Source organism: Triturus cristatus, chromosome 5_1, assembly GCF_964204655.1.
Source record: "Triturus cristatus chromosome 5_1, aTriCri1.1, whole genome shotgun sequence".
NCBI classification, from domain to species: domain Eukaryota; kingdom Metazoa; phylum Chordata; class Amphibia; order Caudata; family Salamandridae; genus Triturus; species Triturus cristatus.
Window position 1 is genome coordinate 313,636,942 of NC_140587.1, and position 12,967 is coordinate 313,649,908.

The window sequence follows — 12,967 nt, forward strand, 5'->3', positions numbered from 1 at the left end:
GCGAAAGAGAGCTCTTAAAGTGAACTGGCATACCAATGTATTTTTTCTAAAACGATCACCTTTTGCCTAACAATTCAATATTCCAGTATCCCTTGTGCAGTTTGCTGCATGCTTCTTAACTTTCACCGTGAGGCAGTAGGAGGCGACAGGAGGAAAGCCGAACCATCTAAGGACAGGAAGAGAGCTGGGACAGGGCCTGTAAGGGGCTAGATGGGTACCAGAACAACAGTGCCAGTCGACACAGAGAAACTGCAAAACAGAACGAAGTGCCACAACTGAATCAGCACTATGCCACAGCAAAACTTGCTGTGCCAGAGACACATCATAAGAGTGTCAGGCCAAAACCATCCCAGTGCCAGACACTGGCCAAAAGTACCCCAGAAATAATACAGATTTGTTAGAAATTTAGAACAACAGTGCCTATAACTTGTACCATAACAATGCCAGACAGAAAACTGCTGTGTCAGAGTATAGCTGCGATCGTGCCAGAAAGCACCACACCACCAAAACAAAACCAGAGCAAATGCATAACCAAATACAATTGCATCAGTGGAAAAAGAGCACCAGAAGAACGAGAGGCCAACATGTAAACCACTCCGAATTTTTTGTGTGATTGCTGGCTCCAATTCATGTTCAGCATTGTATATGTTGCTCGCCAGCTATGGTTTTACTGTCGTCCGTTCTGTCCTCAGTCTAAAAAATGCGATGGCGTGCAGGTGCTCGTTGTTTTTGCTGCCTCCTTACATTTTTTTTCTGTCCAGCTATGAAGTGAAGGCACGTCAGCAAGTTAACTACACCACAGAATTCTACTTGCAACAAGAAGTGTCCGGGGTCAGATTCCAGTCGGGCCGAGTCAGACGTTTATCCTTTTGTAACCAACGAAGTCGGTTTCAAATGAACAGTAACTCTGGCTCGACCTAAACAAGCGGTCGTGCGGCCGCGAAAGTGATCGCGATCAAACATCAAAGCTGCCGTGTGACCGCGAAAGTGATCGCGATCGTGATCAAACATCAAAGCGGCCGTGCGGCTGCGAAAGTGAAAGTAATCGCGGTCAAGCGAGGGCGCGCGCACCCGCGCACATGCACTGTAACTCTAAGCTGGCCTGGTAGCACTTTTTGGAGCCCTCCCAAAAAGTCCCGCCATACCAGCGCATGCGCTGGGTCAGGCGAGACCTAACCAGACAGCCAGCCAATGACTCACCTTGAATAAAGGTCACAGCAGACATGATTTAAAAGTATTCCATTGGTTCTGGGTAGACAGTCAAATACTTTTAAAAGCCCTCCATACTACAAAGAAGGCCTACGTGAACACAACCCCCAGATCCTAAAGGTATCTTGTCTCCCACTACAAACCCATCAGGAATCTTTGATAACGCCATAGCAAGGCTCTCTGTCAATCCAAGTTCAAGCCGTTAAACAAGCATTATTTGAGAATGAAGAAACTATAAAAAAAGAACTCTGCTGACCAAAAATACAAAATAAAAAGTGATACAAAGAAGAAAGGTAATAATGATGAAAAAATAACAACATTACGTCAAAGTAAAATTACATTGTAATACGGCACAATGTAACATTAAAAAGAGGGTAGAGCTGAAAGTAGGGCTAGATTAAAGGGGCTATCAGACAAATTATGTCACAATAGATCTCAAAACCCCAGGTGACGTTATCAAACAAAGTAACATTTTATGTACAAAGAACCAACGGCGGATTCCAATTGCTGCACTATCCTCAGTGTGAATCCAAAGTAACACTTTTATGTATACGTTGAAATACGGTGTGCACATCTAGCTCCTTCACCTGCCGTTGTGGGATGCCACCTGCCAAGCAGGAAAATAGAACTTGAAGAACAATGGAGCGGTGCACTCCCAAGCCAATATTGCGTCAATAAAGAAGTTTAATCAGTATCTTCGTTGCGTCAATCTTTATTCTTAAGACTCCAGACGATTATTAAAACAATCAGCCAACGCACTTCATTCAAGAAATGAACTTCGTCAGGGCAAAATATTGGAAGGTTGAGAAATGATTACTGTATGGGGAACGTGGTTTCCGAGGGCCCCACCTGGTCCGGAACCTGGTCTACGAATACAATCCACGGCAATCAGTAAAGTTAATTAGTAATAGTATGTTGGCCTCCTTGATAAGGGCCAAAGAAGAGCTCCTGTGGCACCAGTGTCCACGAGCTGCCCGGTTAGCCGAGACGTGGTCACTGACGCCACAGGAGCTCTTCTTTGGCCCTTATCAAGGAGGCCGACATACTATTACTAATTAACGTTACTGATTGCCGTGGATATATCTGAAAAACAGTGCATTATGTGTAATACTGCGTGATTAAGAAGCATTGGCAAAGCCAAGCGTTCTGGCCTTGGCACGGTTCTGTGATGGTTATCTCTTTTTATTGAATGGCTAAACTTGAAATAAAAAGGAGAAATAGAGAAACAATAGTCACATACTTTGAACAATCTTTGTCGCTGAAGACAAAGAACTATTTTTAGGAGTATTTGAACAATGTGCACAGGTTCTGCTTCAACAAATAAACGTCCTCAAAGAGAAAAGTCCTACAAAGTCAGTAGTGTCTGCATAATGACACTGCAACTACTTGACTGCAGAAGGCCATGTTTTAGACGAAAAAAACAATAGCTTGATAGGGTACATGTTTTCAGACAGCTATTGTTGAACAAAAGCGAAATCGTATAAAGGGTATTCTGTTTTCCCAGGAATATGGTTAAAACAACTGGTAAAAAGGCGCCACACAGTCGATAAACATCATGAGAAAACAGAAAAACGGGTTGAGGACTCACTCCCTGTATAACTCGACCAAATGTTTCTATTAGCATTCTGGTCGTTGTGGTTACCTCTATTATCAAAATCAATAATTAAAAACGCAAACTCAAGGCCGGTCTGCGGGAGAGGTGAAGCGCCTGTTATCACCCAAAATCGGTGAAGCTCAATGCGAACAGGTTGCAGAAAAAGCTGCACTTTTCAAAGCTCTGCAGCACCAAAGATTTCGACACAGAGCGATATGGGCGCACGTGATGAATGGTTTCATGTGGAGGGGGCGGGGCCGGCACAAGAAATGATGTGGGAGCTGGTGATGATGGGGTCCTCCGCGCCTTCATGTCTGCACCGAGGCGCAGTGGATGCTGACTGTTAACAGTACAATAGGCAGAGAGGTGGTGGCCGAGAGGCCCCCTGAAGAAAAGACTCATGCAGCAGTGATGGTCTGATCACTGGCCACGGGGAGGAGTATGTAAAAATAAATGCAGGGGTGTGCAGCAGAACACACCACGGGATGAGGCCAGGTGATCGGGAGTTTGATGTATTTTTTTTTTTTTAAAGAGAAACACAGATAAAACAAGTTTGAGCTATTTGCATCGTAAATATCAATGCCTTTTATTTGTGTTCTAAAAACCTGCAAAAGAGGCACAGTTACTGCCAGCCTTGCTTCTCGTAAGCAACAACTATCAGTACAACGTGCGTGTTAATGCACCGCTTGCAGATTTTCAAAACACATAAATGGCATGATCATGTACAAAGTAGTCTTTTTAAATTATTCAAGGTCAAGTGCAGCCCACCTAAATAAAACCTGCATATACCCCCCCCCCCTCCCAATGCAACATCGCTTTGATACAATGCTGGTTATGCTGACTCCAATAGAGTAGCGCCTATCACTAGCTCGATGGGCAGTCTTATAACCTCAGGAAATGCTTTCAGGGGCAGAGGAGTGGGTGCGAGGTATTTCTGGAGCGTATGTTTGCATGCGAAAGAGAGCTCTTAAAGTGAACTGGCATACCAATGTATTTTTTCTAAAACGATCACCTTTTGCCTAACAATTCAATATTCCAGTATCCCTTGTGCAGTTTGCTGCATGCTTCTTAACTTTCACCGTGAGGCAGTAGGAGGCGACAGGAGGAAAGCCGAACCATCTAAGGACAGGAAGAGAGCTGGGACAGGGCCTGTAAGGGGCTAGATGGGTACCAGAACAACAGTGCCAGTCGACACAGAGAAACTGCAAAACAGAACGAAGTGCCACAACTGAATCAGCACTATGCCACAGCAAAACTTGCTGTGCCAGAGACACATCATAAGAGTGTCAGGCCAAAACCATCCCAGTGCCAGACACTGGCCAAAAGTACCCCAGAAATAATACAGATTTGTTAGAAATTTAGAACAACAGTGCCTATAACTTGTACCATAACAATGCCAGACAGAAAACTGCTGTGTCAGAGTATAGCTGCGATCGTGCCAGAAAGCACCACACCACCAAAACAAAACCAGAGCAAATGCATAACCAAATACAATTGCATCAGTGGAAAAAGAGCACCAGAAGAACGAGAGGCCAACATGTAAACCACTCCGAATTTTTTGTGTGATTGCTGGCTCCAATTCATGTTCAGCATTGTATATGTTGCTCGCCAGCTATGGTTTTACTGTCGTCCGTTCTGTCCTCAGTCTAAAAAATGCGATGGCGTGCAGGTGCTCGTTGTTTTTGCTGCCTCCTTACATTTTTTTTCTGTCCAGCTATGAAGTGAAGGCACGTCAGCAAGTTAACTACACCACAGAATTCTACTTGCAACAAGAAGTGTCCGGGGTCAGATTCCAGTCGGGCCGAGTCAGACGTTTATCCTTTTGTAACCAACGAAGTCGGTTTCAAATGAACAGTAACTCTGGCTCGACCTAAACAAGCGGTCGTGCGGCCGCGAAAGTGATCGCGATCAAACATCAAAGCTGCCGTGTGACCGCGAAAGTGATCGCGATCGTGATCAAACATCAAAGCGGCCGTGCGGCTGCGAAAGTGAAAGTAATCGCGGTCAAGCGAGGGCGCGCGCACCCGCGCACATGCACTGTAGCTCTAAGCTGGCCTGGTAGCACTTTTTGGAGCCCTCTCAAAAAGTCTCGCCATACCAGCGCATGCGCTGGGTCAGGCGAGACCTAACCAGACAGCCAGCCAATGACTCACCTTGAATAAAGGTCACAGCAGACATGATTTAAAAGTATTCCATTGGTTCTGGGTAGACAGTCAAATACTTTTAAAAGCCCTCCATACTACAAAGAAGGCCTACGTGAACACAACCCCCAGATCCTAAAGGTATCTTGTCTCCCACTACAAACCCATCAGGAATCTTTGATAACGCCATAGCAAGGCTCTCTGTCAATCCAAGTTCAAGCCGTTAAACAAGCATTATTTGAGAATGAAGAAACTATAAAAAAAGAACTCTGCTGACCAAAAATACAAAATAAAAAGTGATACAAAGAAGAAAGGTAATAATGATGAAAAAATAACAACATTACGTCAAAGTAAAATTACATTGTAATACGGCACAATGTAACATTAAAAAGAGGGTAGAGCTGAAAGTAGGGCTAGATTAAAGGGGCTATCAGACAAATTATGTCACAATAGATCGCAAAACCCCAGGTGACGTTATCAAACAAAGTAACATTTTATGTACAAAGAACCAACGGCGGATTCCAATTGCTGCACTATCCTCAGTGTGAATCCAAAGTAACACTTTTATGTATACGTTGAAATACGGTGTGCACATCTAGCTCCTTCACCTGCCGTTGTGGGATGCCACCTGCCAAGCAGGAAAATAGAACTTGAAGAACAATGGAGCGGTGCACTCCCAAGCCAATATTGCGTCAATAAAGAAGTTTAATCAGTATCTTCGTTGCGTCAATCTTTATTCTTAAGACTCCAGACGATTATTAAAACAATCAGCCAACGCACTTCATTCAAGAAATGAACTTCGTCAGGGCAAAATATTGGAAGGTTGAGAAATGATTACTGTATGGGGAACGTGGTTTCCGAGGGCCCCACCTGGTCCGGAACCTGGTCTACGAATACAATCCACGGCAATCAGTAAAGTTAATTAGTAATAGTATGTTGGCCTCCTTGATAAGGGCCAAAGAAGAGCTCCTGTGGCACCAGTGTCCACGAGCTGCCCGGTTAGCCGAGACGTGGTCACTGACGCCACAGGAGCTCTTCTTTGGCCCTTATCAAGGAGGCCGACATACTATTACTAATTAACGTTACTGATTGCCGTGGATTGTATTCATAGACCAGGGTCCGGACCAGGTTGGGCCCTCGGAAACCACGTTCCCCATACAGTAATCATTTCTCAAACTTCCAATATTTTGCCCTGATGAAGTTCATTTCTTGAACGAAACGCGTTGGCTGATTGTTTTAATAATCGTATGGAGTGTTAAGAATAAAGATTGATGCAACGAAGATACTGATTAAGCTTCTTTATTGATGCAATATTGGCTTGGGAGTGCACCGCTCCATTGTTCTTCAAAGTAACATTTTAGAATGCCTATCGTTGGCGATTGTTAAAAATTCAAAACTGGGGAAAGAGGACAGTGTTTTTTCATTATCTTGGTTGGCCCCCTTAAGTGTTACAAATAGAGCTAGTGTTTGGGTTAGAGTTGTGGTTACGGTTAAGTAAAGAGTAAGGGGTATCATGGGGGCTAGAGTTCCCAACAGGATTAGTGAAATAGTTAAAATAAATGAACGGTCAAGGGTTAGGGTGATAGTACTGCGGGATAAGTGTAAGGGACAGAGCACAGTTAATGAGATTGCTTAGTGGTGATGCCACTGCCTCAAAATAGTTGCATTGTTGATTATGGATTTTCATCACAGTTAATCTAAAACAAAATGAACAATTAAGATATAACTATTAATTGACTGATTTCTTGATCATGCGATGGCTAAAAAAGTGCTCTTTATGATGCATTTTTTTTATTTCCACGTAGATCTTTAAAAATCTACAGGGAAGTCTTGTAGGCAACACACATAATCCACCCTTTACAGTTGTGCAAACCACCAGCTTTACAGAAAACAAGTGGGACCCACTTTGTTCAATCCAGTCTTCACTCAAATTACCAGTAAAACCGGATGGCTGGGCTTGCGCTCCTCATAATCAGCCACTGGCAATCCACAGCGACTACTGTGCCCTGTTGCCTGCCCCCACCTCCCACCCCTGTCCTGTTTACCACCTGCTGCAAGCAGGTGGTAAATGGAAGAATAATCGTCCCCAGATTGCGGACACAACAAGCGAATCTGGAACCAGTCAATCCGGGCCGGCATGTGCCCCCCTCCCTGGGGACAGATTCATGATCGCCAGGTTCATGTGTGGGGACACGGTCCGGAAACTTTGTTTCCGGCCCCATTGTATCCCCCAAACATACATTCGGCCACATTGTAATCAGGCCCCGTGTCTCTTAAATGAAATGTTATGTGGAACCACTGAAGGTAAAATAGACACAGCAAGACATAAATATTACTGATGAAATAATACAGGTTTTAAATGCCAGTCAACATCCACGTTTCCACGTACAGTTTAATTCTGATGTTATTTTTAGGGAGCTTTTCCTTACTCAGCTCCAAGTGTAATAACATACACTTAAAGTACACAAAAAGCCCATAATCGTGTTTTGAAAACGTTGAGACATGAGAAAAACAGAATTAACAAGAGCGCGCGAAAAGCGCCCGAGTGGCGACCGCGCGTTAATTAGCGGCTTCCAGTGGAATCCATTAGAGATGCAGGGACACGCTAAACGGAGCGGCCACCTGAATCGAGGCGGATTTCACAATAATTGTATTTTCAGTTCCAGGAAGGCTAGGACCATTTTTACTGAGAATTTAATAAGCGTAAACACTTTTCGATGGCCTGGACTTTCGTTCCAATTTTACCTTCTGTTTTAAGCAAAGGCTGCGCGTGGCTCTGTTGTTTAAAAAGTAGACGCCACATATAAAAAGTATTTATAACCAAAACATGTGCGATATTGTTTTCAAATCCGTCACAACCCATTTTCTCCATTTTTATGTACCATGAACTGGCAAAAATCTGTCTGCACAGCTGTTTATTAAATAAAAAGGTACACAAGAGCTTTTCCTGTGTGTATGTACTAGTGCAGACTGTATGCAATGTGGCTTGCACCAGTGTGGGCCGCGACTCACAGCCTCATTCTGAGCACTATTAACAGGTGTAATCCTGGTATTTCACCATTGCACCATTACAATCAAGGGTTTTGGTTAAACTGTGCTCTGTACAGCGTTTGTGGGTGTGTAAGATTCTCCACATATTACCTGAAGGAAATTATATCTGAAAAACAGTGCATTATGTGTAATACTGCGTGATTAAGAAGCATTGGCAAAGCCAAGCGTTCTGGCCTTGGCACGGTTCTGTGATGGTTATCTCTTTTTATTGAATGGCTAAACTTGAAATAAAAAGGAGAAATAGAGAAACAATAGTCACATACTTTGAACAATCTTTGTCGCTGAAGACAAAGAACTATTTTTAGGAGTATTTGAACAATGTGCACAGGCTCTGTAGAGCCACTGGACGTGAAGGAAGCCACTGGGTAGAGTGAGCGGACCCCTTGCTCCACGGTGTTTGCTATGGTAGGAGGAAACTAAATGTGACAGGCAAGGTAAAAGACCAACAGAAAAAGAAACTGCCCAAAGGCCTCCCTCAATCCATGTATATTATGAATAATTTATTGGGGAAACCAATAGCCTGGAGACACATAAAACGCGGTCTCAAAGGCCAGACCTAAAAACTGTTACAAAGAACACTTTGCATGTTATTGACAAACACTCTGCAGAAAATTTGGATTCTGTTTGATAAAATGACCAATACCATGAAAAATTGGTATTTACCAGTGCTTTTTTTGCACAAGACTCTAGTGAAGAACTCAAAATGATGCCATAACAGTTATGTTAATTGGCAGGAAGAGTGTGCTCACCAATGCTTGTTTTCCCTGTATTGTTTAGGTAAGCAACACAAAATTGTAAGCTGCAGACATTGTTAAACGGACCACAAGCTGCAAAGACTGCAGAGCACACAATTCCTTCAACTACGCAATCAACGGATTTAGATTAATGAGTAATGTTGCTGAAAACCTCCAATCTAGAGCAGTTGCAGGAGACAAATGAGTCATGAGGGAAATAGGAAAGAAAGCAAATAGGATCTTGGTTTCGAAGCTTCATGGAGATGAGACCGCAGTCAGAGATCTTGCAAGATTGTGCTGTCAATCTAAAAAAAATCTAATAAACTGAGATGCTCCTCAACGTCAGTGCAATCTCCCTTCTTCGTCGCCTGTTATGTTGTGTGAGTAGAGAGAATGGAAGAACACGAGGCAGGAACATTAACTCTATATGCCTTATTCGATGTACCTTCTCTATTACATCCTGCCTTTCACTTTCGGGGAAGCTCGTCTCCTCCCATGATGTTCATATGCTAGTCTAGTCTGGAATGCCTTGATCCTCCACTCACTTCCTGTCAAGTTCTTGGGGCAGGAACTGGTTTGTGGTGTCCTGGCTGTGGACCTGTGAGGACCTTGCATTGCAGGGTCCTAGCAATCTCACAATATAGCACTCAAGTTTGGGTGTGGTGAATTTCACAATGTGCTGTGTGGGGTCTCCAAGGCTGGTCCACAAGGACCAGAGCTTTGACAAGTATGCAGAAGATGTAGATGATAATGCTTACAGCTCACGTGAACCACCACTGAATATAACATCCTCATGTTAAGCCTTGGACCCCAAATGATAATCTTGCTACATGCTGGGCTGGGAGGGCCACTTGCGCAAGATGCTAGAAAACAAAACAACCAACTGAACTCTGCTGTGATTAACCGTCCCAAATCATAAGAACAGCATGACTGCATTTTGAGGATGAAGGTAGGGTTGCATCTTCGACAGTCATTTAATTCTGGATTACATCTAACTCCCACTTAGATTAGGTACGTCTTGTCCAAGATGATCCATATTATTGTGATATGTATCCACACCAACTTCTACCATTCTCAGTTTATGTTAACCACCCAACTCCCACATCTCTATGTACAGTCTACATTATTTCTGTAAAACGTTTCCCAGCGAAATGTTGCTGCCTGTAGATAGATAAATCCTAAATATAACAAAGTTGAATTGTATAGCATAAGCCTGTTTCTGTTGAATTTAAAATCAACCTTTATTATTGTGATTGGCCTCCTAGTGCCACACGATCTAAATGACTCCACATGTAATATGCACGTGGTAGAAATATGGGGAAATGCTGCACAATGCTTGAGGGCTGTTAGAAATACGGTTTCTGGTTGGTTAGAGGTATGCACCTAAGCTAGGCGGCGGCCGCCGCCACCCACCCGCCGCCGCCACCACCCGCCGCCGCCACCACCAAAAATATCCTTTGCATTATCCATAAAAACACATTATCTCACAATCACATATCTTACTGTGCCACTAGGCACTGGTCATGACTTCACGGGGATTACATAAATCACTTGGCCACTCGGGCCACTGTCATAAACATTACAGTTAGGATCACCAGTAATTACTGGCAGGATTACCTTTAGCATAAAACATTATACATACACATCATCAACAGTGCACCATAGTAAACACTTCTAGCGTGCACATGGTATGGAAATATCCTTGCTGGCAATGTAACATCACATATATCCACATCAGGGCATAAACAGCACAGTATGACACCTGAATCATAAGCAGGGTGAAGGGATAAATACTCCTAGATTGCACACATCACCAACCCGTGGTGAGGACATCCCCTTGTAATATGTGCACATATTTTAGGCCAACAACACATATATCCCTTGGCCACTAGGCACTTGTCACAAAGAAAAATGCAGACGTCACGGTGCCCCAAGGCACCTATTTCTAACACCTCTTGGTGCTTCTCTTAGGCATCTCTGCCCCCTCAGGGGCCTTGGAGCCCCGGCACACATGCCCTTCCAATAGCAGGGTTATGAACCACATTTGGTCATTCTCGTAGGCTGCCGACAGTCGAGTGCGTCTACCCAGGTAAATGTGGTGATTCCCAGCACTGGGGCCTCTGTCGAGTATCCGACCCGTGGTGGCAAGACAATGGAACGAAACATAACCCCCAAGGCAGCTGCCTGCAAGCTTGCGGTATAGTTGCCAACAAATACGGGGAAAAGGCTCTGAGCCGGCCTCTTCTGGCCGGGATGCCAGGTATGGCGGGTCACTCACCCTTAGCCTGGGAATGCACTGCTCCCTTCAGCGTGGTCCTCACGCAGCCTTGAGCAGTCACCTCCGCTCCCTGCCGGTCAGGAGCAGGACCTGGAGCAAAGTCTCTGTCGGCTCCGCTTTGCTACATCCGGCCCTCCGTAGCGGCTGGCCCCACCTCCTGGGACATCGGCGTTGCTGCTCCCAGCAGTCGGCGATAATTGCGGGACACCACCAGTCCATCTACCAATGGAGGTCACGGCCCCCTTTACCAGAGGGGGGGCCGTAGGTGGAATCTAGCCCCGCATTTCAGGGGTAATCTCATAACCCTCGCACTGCGCCTACCCGGTATGACCCCTACCCCTGCTCCCCCCGCGGCACCCCCAAAAAACTTAGCCAACAAGAATGGTACAGTTGTGGTCGTTGTTGGCCGCAGTTTTATTCTGGTTACATACATCTGGCATGACATCGGTCGTATTGGGTTACTTGCGAACTGCCATCTCTTTGGACACAAAGCCGTGCCCCCATTCGTAGTTCGTTGTCCCTCCAGTTCGTAAAGTACCCGACCCACCAACCAGGTCTGTTGTTGTTCGTTAGTATTTCTCCTCTGGTCCAATTACCACTGGGACCACCCTTTGGTTGGTCACCCAAGCTTTTCTGCGTGTAGGGAGGGGTAGCTTCCTCTCCCCCCGGAGTTAGGCCCCAACTCGCTACCTTTTGTGCCCTGCCGACAGGCCGGGTCTGGGCCGCGAGCGCCGTCTCCGTTTGCTACCCCTCTTCCGTTGGCCAGGCCACATCACCCTGCCGTGCGGCATCCCAAGGTGAGCGGCCCTCCTCCTACACACCGCCCTGTCGGTGTGTCTCGTTAGCCAACCCTCGTACCGTTATTCCGCCACGCCGCAGGGAGGCTCCCGTCTTCTTGCGGCTCCCCCCCCACGCTTGTTCTTTTTTTTTATTTTTTTTTTTATCTGCAACCTGCCAGGGCCATCGCGCCCCAAAGGTTGCCCCAGAAAATCTTCATCCCTTCCTCTGATAGATGCACCCCATCTTTGCCATACAGCTCCTGGCGCCCCAGGTGGATCAAGCCGTGTCTGACTGACTCCATGCCGTTAGCCCAGCAAAATTTGTGCATCGTAATGTTCAGTTTCCTCCTGCTGTTTTCTACTGCTTTATGGGACTCTGCGCCCCTCCAGTGGCCCCTGCTTACTATTTCAGACCAGATGATGGTCGTTCCCCCGAATGCCGCCGCTGCCCTTACGAGGTCGTCCTGCATCGTGTGGCTGAGAACTCTCCTGCCCATGCCTGTCAAGTCATTCCCCCCGAGATGGATGACCAGTATGTCCGGGTGCCACGCTGCATCCGCCAGGAGACGCTCGAGCGTCGTTGTCAGCTTGCTCCAGCTCATCCCTGGTTGTCCCAGCCACCGTATGCACGTGTCTCTGGGCCTTTCTGCAAGCCTGTGGCCCGTCTGCCGCCACCAAGTACCCATCCTGGCGATGAACGAATGGCCCACAACCCACACTAGCCGGGGACGTTTTCGTTTTCCTGTTGAACAATGGGGTGCATATCAGATCATCATACGGACCCTTGTCTCCTCATCATCAATTTTTTTTTTTTTTTTTTTTTTGTTGGCCCTCCTGCCGCGTGCCACCCTGCCGTGCGGCATCCCAAGGTGGCATGCTGCGCGCCACTGACCCTGCCGTGCGGCATCCCAAGGTGAGTGGCGCGACCCCCATCTGCAGCTCAAAGCAGCTGCGGCCTGATATATGTTTTGTAGGCCCTGGACCGCCATCGGCCCATTTCTTGGATTCGTGCCTCCGGCATGCCGTGTTGTGATGCTGCCGTTGCCGCGCCGATCCTGAATGAGTGGGGAGCAAATGCTCGCGAGGGCAGCCCTGCTTTATCCAGGGCTTGGCGCATTAATGCAGTAAATTGAAACCTGCTCAGGTTACTCCCGTCCTGATGCTTGAACAATGCTCCCCCG